Source organism: Sceloporus undulatus, chromosome 6 (genome assembly GCF_019175285.1).
Source record: "Sceloporus undulatus isolate JIND9_A2432 ecotype Alabama chromosome 6, SceUnd_v1.1, whole genome shotgun sequence".
NCBI lineage: Eukaryota > Metazoa > Chordata > Lepidosauria > Squamata > Phrynosomatidae > Sceloporus > Sceloporus undulatus.
Window position 1 is genome coordinate 7,489,874 of NC_056527.1, and position 6,000 is coordinate 7,495,873.

Genomic DNA, 6,000 nt, shown 5'->3' on the forward strand with positions numbered 1-6,000 from the left:
TGCTGTAGGCTATGGCCTGTTACAGACAGCCAAAATAAAGCTGCTTCGAGTCACAGTGGAAGTATGGTGTTTCAATGATGCATGCGTCCTAAGAGTCCAGAAGCCACACCAAAGCCACGCTCCAGTCCTTAGGGCTGAAGTGTGGCTTTGGTGCGACTTCTGGACTCTTAGGACGCATGCATCATTGAAACACCATACCTCCACTGTGACTCGAAGCAGCTTTATTTTGGCTGTCTGTAACAGACCCATGTTTCAGAGGAAGGAAGTGATGAACCCATCTCTGAGTATTCCTTGCCTAAGAAAACCCCATCTAGTGGGACCACTGGCCATGCTGGCTGGGAGCTGCAATCCAAAAGGAAGAAAAACTTTTCCAAGCCCTGCTGTGCCAGAGCCTGATAAATGGATCCCTCCACTCACCAATGTTACAAAATAAATAAAATACATTGAAAAAATGACTTGAGAGAATTAAGTCACACTGATTTCCAGGGAATGAAGCAGCCTGAAAAGCCTGTCCAGACCTCACATCTCACTGCTGCACATGCAGATTATCAAAAAAGGTACTTGGACAAAAAGAAAGGCAAGTCCAATCCACACTGCAGAAATAAACCAGTTTGACACCGCTTTCACTGCCCTGGCTCACTCTTAGGGAATCCTGGGGATTGCAGTTGATTGTGGCACCAGAGCTCTCTGACAGAGAAGGCTAAAGGTCTCACAAAGCTAGTTCTCTGGATTCCCTAGCACCAATCACCTTTTCATCTAGTCAATAAGAAGAGGTTGCAAGTCAGGCCAGACCTTGAACCCCTGCTCTAAAACACACTGCAGAAATAATCCAGTTTGAGACCGCTTTAATTGCCCTGGCTTAATGCTAGGAAATCCTGGAAATTGTAGTTTACTGTGGCACCAGAGCTACAACAGAAAAGACTACACAACTCACAGAACAACAGTTCAGAGGAGTTTATCACACAAAGGAGATCAGCAGTTTATCCTGTGAATATCCCAGAAACATCGTGTAATTACACGAAACGCTTTCACACGACGTCGCACAAAAGCTGCCATTAAAGTGGTCACAAAGAAGCACTAACGCGCATCTTTTTACTTCCGGGATTTCAGCGACTATGCATTTCTGATATTACTTTATTTGTGTGATTGCGTGTGATAACCATCCGTGCAATGAACCACCATTTCTGCTTCATTTGCGGGATGCTTGAAATGCGCTTTAATCCTTCTTGATGCCAAAATTAGCCCCAGTGTGATAATAATACTCCTAGAGAATTTGCCAACACTGAGACAGGGCAGTTCAAGTGGTCTCAAACTGGATTATTTCTGCAGTGTGTTTTGGACCTTCATTGGCACTGGCTGGCAAAATCCTGCTTTTCTCAAGGCAAAGGATGCAGACTTGAGGGTTACACAGAATTCTTTAGCCCTGGGTTTTGCAAAGCTTAAGAGGCAACTCTTTTCGCTCTGGGAGTTTCTTTACCTCTCATCTCTTCCTTAGCAATGCTGTCACTTTAAACCAACCATGATTTCTGGAGGGGTGGAAATGGAAAAGGGAGAAAGAACAGAGTGTAAAGGACCAGAGTTTTTATTTGCAAGCTTTCAGAGGGAGGGAGCCTCATTTTGCAGAAGTCAAAGAAAAAGACACAACAGGAAACAGAAGAAGCCATGGAGGGATGTGGAAGGAAGGAAGGAGGAGGAGGAGGAGGAGGGGAGGATTAGTAGACACTTTTTGCACCGAGGCTGGCGCAATGACAGTGTTTTAAATTAAATTAAATTAAATATGAAACTTTACATTTTAATAATGTCATTTTTATTAGTCTTAAAAAATCACAATCCATACCCAACATACTAACAAATACTACACCAACAAATACATAAAACCAACAAAAATAATCATTAATCTGTTACTTCCTTTCCTGCTTTCTACAGCCCACAATAAACATTAAATACCTCTTCTTTCTATTTATGCTTAAGAGCCTCTGTCTTTACTTCCTTTGGATCTGAATTGACTCTTTGGATCAACCTTTGCTTCCCATTCTAAGTTCAGAGAGGTGCAAAACATGATATATATATATATATATATATATATATATATATATATGCCATATCTCTATTAGAACATTAACCAAACATTTTCTCCTTCCTGTATCCTTGATCTCAGTAGATACTGAATTGTTTCATTTTTTAAAAAAACTTGTATTTTGCATGTTTTATAGTGTTTTAACTTGGGACTGTTTTAGATTTGTAAGCAGCCTTGAGTCCCTGTACTGGGAAGAAGGTGGGATAATAATAATGATGATGATGATAGTAATAATAATAATAGTCATTTTATTGTTATAAGGGAATTTTAATTGTTGTATTGGTGGGAGGGATAATTGTTTTATTTGATATTGTTATATTGTTGTATTTTTACCTTTATTGTAAGCTGCCTCGATCCTGATGGAGAGGCGGGATATAAATAAAATATTATTATTATTAATAATAATTTATTTATATTTTATATGTTATAAATATTTTTATATATATATTATTAAATTTTTATATATTATTATTAATAATAATATTTTATTTACATTTTTATATATTATATAATATATAATAATATATAATAATATAAATAAAATATTATTAATAATAATATTTTATTTATATATTATATAATATATAATAATATAAATAAAATATTATTAAGGATATATTATGTATATTTTATATAATATATAATAATATATAATAATGTAAATAAAATATTATTATTATTGTTAATATTGTATTTATATTATATATATTATATAATATATAATTATACATAAATTATTATTATTAATTTATTTATAATTTATGTTATTATATTATATACATTATATATTATATAATCTATAATAATATAAATATAATGATAATAATAGTAATAACCACCAGTTTACTGATATGCAACATTTTAAATAAATAAAACGAGCCTTAAATTAAACAAATTAAATAAATTAAAATAAAAGCTGGGGAAAGTGATCCGGAAGTTTGCCTGTTGCTATTCACTTGCCACTAAGTTGCCATCAAAAGTAACGAAGAAAGTGTAAAAAGTAACGAATCATGAAAGCAAATCTTACCTCCTCCTCCTCCTTCTTTTTTCCCTTTCTTTTTCCTTTCCTGCAGGAAACGCTCATCTGCTCGAGTCCATCGCTGAGAAACTTCTTTTTTTACCCCTCCATATAAAAAATCAAATTAATAAATTTGGAGGGGAGGAAGGAAAAAGCCCCCCCTCCCCTGCAGAGCCCCCAAAAGGAGGAGGAGGAGGAAAGGGGAAAAAAGGAGGAAGGGGAAATCCCCCTCTTTTGTTTTCCTTTTTTCTTTTGTAACCGGATCGTACCTTCCTTGAACTTCCAAAAAAGCAAAAACCAACGACACCAGCTTTTTTAAAACTAGAAATAAGCTTTCTGCTTGGCTTTTTTTTATTGCAAAGTATTGGTGCAATAATCAAAGACCCCCAAAAGCAACGGCTTCCTCTTTGCAAAGCTGTTTGCAAATAAAATAAAACACACCAAACCACAAAAGGCACAAAAAAAAAGTCACCTAGGCAATGAGGAGGCTTCCATCCCAAGTGAAAGAGGCAAGAGGAAAAGGGGGCAAAGAAGAAGGGAGGTTTGCGTCTGATGCTGATCTTGAAGCTGGAGCAGAGAGCAACTCTTGGAGAGGGAGAGTTTTCTGGCAAAGGGACAAAAGTGGCAGGAAGGGGTGACGTCAAAGGGCTGGCTGGCCAATCAGGGCCCTGGAAAGCCTGCGAGAAGAAAGCGGCTGCCCAGGCTGGGCTGGATCAGAGGGGCTGGAGGGGCTGTCTCCAGGATCCTTCCCAAGTGCAAAGGGGTCAGGCAAGGCTGCCTCTCTTATCAGCCTGCCTTTTCCATTTATATATGTACATACACACACTGGCTGATTTCGGCATCCAAGAAAGATTAAAGCGCATTTGAAGCATCCCACAAATAAAGCAACAATGGCAAGTAATTGCACAAACAATTATCACACGCAACAGTGCAAATAAAGTGATGTCAGAAATGCATTGTCATTGCAATCTCAAAAGTAAAAAGATGCACATTAATGCTTCTTTGGCCCCATACAGACAGGACAAAATAAAGTTGCTTCAGGTCACTTTGGAGGTATGCAGATTAAATGATGCATGCGTATTAAGAGTCCGGAAGCCGTGCCAAAGCCACAATCCACTGCTAAGGACTATAGTGCAGCTTTGGCGCAACTTCTGGACTCTTAGTAAGCATGCATCATTTAAACAGCATACCTCCAATGTGTCTCAAAGCAGCTTTATTTTGGCCTGTCTGTATGGGGCCTATGTGACCACTTTAATTGTGCGACATTGTGCAAAGTTATTTTGCGTAATTATGCAATTTCCCCACTATATATATATATAAAAAATACAGTCCCCCCCCCCCCCGTTTTCACAGACATGAGATCTGTGATTTTGATTATTCATGGAGAGGCAACCTCCATTAAAGTGATTGGTGCACATGCCTGTGATGCATGCACATGGCTGCACACAGGAGCCTGCAGCCATTCAAAGCTATGGGGCTTGAATATATGCACATTTCCAAATTCATGTGGTTTGTGTGTGTGATGGAACAGATCCTCCGCAAGTTCAGAGAGAGGACCGTATAATAATATATAATGTATGATATTATATATTATATCATATATAATATTATATACTATATCAGGATATAAACTTCCGATTTCCTTTGTGTAATAAACTTCTATATATTGTAAGAAAAGCAGACCTGGATACAGAAGGAGGAGGAGGAGGAGGAGTGAAACTAGGAGGAATCTTTGGCCTGTTACAGACTGCCAAAATAAAGCTGCTTCGGGTCTCTTTGGAGGTATGCTATTTAAATGATGCATGGGTCCTAAGAATCCAGAAGCTGCACCAAAGCTGCACTCCAGTGCTTAGGAATGGAGTGTGGCTTTGGTGCAGTTTCCAGATTCTTAGGATGCATGCATAATTTAAACAGCATACCTCCAAAGAGACCCGAAGCAGCTTTATTTTTGCAGTCTGTAACAGGCCATAGAATGAGTTGGAAGAGACTGCAAGGGCCATCCAGTCCAAACCCATTCTGCCATGCAGGAACTCTCAATCAAAGCATCCCCAACAGATGGCCATCCAGCCTCTGCTTTAAGACCTCCAAGAAAGGAGATTCCACCATAATCTGAGGAAGTGTGTTCCAATGGCGGGGTACAGACCGCTGCCGCCAGTAGGTCCGCGGGGGAGCCGGAGCCTTCACATGGCCCGACTCCCGCGCGGACCGAAAAAGAAGCTCCAAAATGGAGCTTCTTTTTCCGTCGCGTTTGCGACGTAGCGAGGTGCCAGGGGCGCGCTCGCTACGTCACAAGCGGCGCGACGCATACGGACGCTCAGCGTCCGATACGCAAAGATGGCGCCGGCCATGTAGAAGAGCCGGCGCCATCTTGTACGGACAGAGTCCGTACTAGGCCCAGGGGCGTCTATAAGAGACGCCCCTTTTTTAAAATGGGACGTCCGGAGGACGTCCCAAATGGCAGTGCAGAAAGCACCAATGTCAAACAGCCTTTACTGTCAGGAAGTTCCTCCTAATGTTTTTGTGGGATCTCTTCCTTGGTTTGCATCCACTGTTCTGTGTCCTATTCTCTGGCACAGCAGAAACCCACTGGGTTTTATGGCCAAGCTGGGAATCGAACCCTGGTCTCCAGAATCATAGTCCAGCACTCAAATCAGTATTCAGTGCTGGCTTTCATCCTGCAAGGCAGAGAAAGAGAAATTCTGCTCTGAAATTTTTCGGTACAGTTTCTGCTCCTGGGGAGCTTGCAGCTATGAAATTCTTGTATCTTATTATATTACAAACTTGTCTGGATGACTCCTGTATCATCAAACTTTGTCAGCTGCATTTAAGATGTCCCAGTTTCCCATTCCTCCTCCCACTTTCCCCCTTTGTACTCAGTTTACTTCATTTGTCGTAAGGAGTTTAA

General features: G+C 39.9%; 1 protein-coding gene across 3 annotated transcripts in view; it reads right to left on the reverse strand.

Moving 5' to 3' along the window:
• Positions 1-3,683, reverse strand: part of LOC121934750 (mitogen-activated protein kinase kinase kinase 3-like) — a 99,912-nt gene extending 96,229 nt beyond the window's left edge. The window contains exon 1 of one of the 3 annotated variants that reach the window (XM_042475551.1): positions 3,568-3,683. The gene's annotated coding sequence lies outside the window, so the exon portion shown is untranslated. Of the gene's footprint in view, positions 1-3,104; positions 3,309-3,567 lie in introns of those variants that run through there. The other 2 variants (XM_042475554.1, XM_042475553.1) reach the window with 2 other exon arrangements.
• Positions 3,684-6,000: the final 2,317 nt, after the last annotated feature.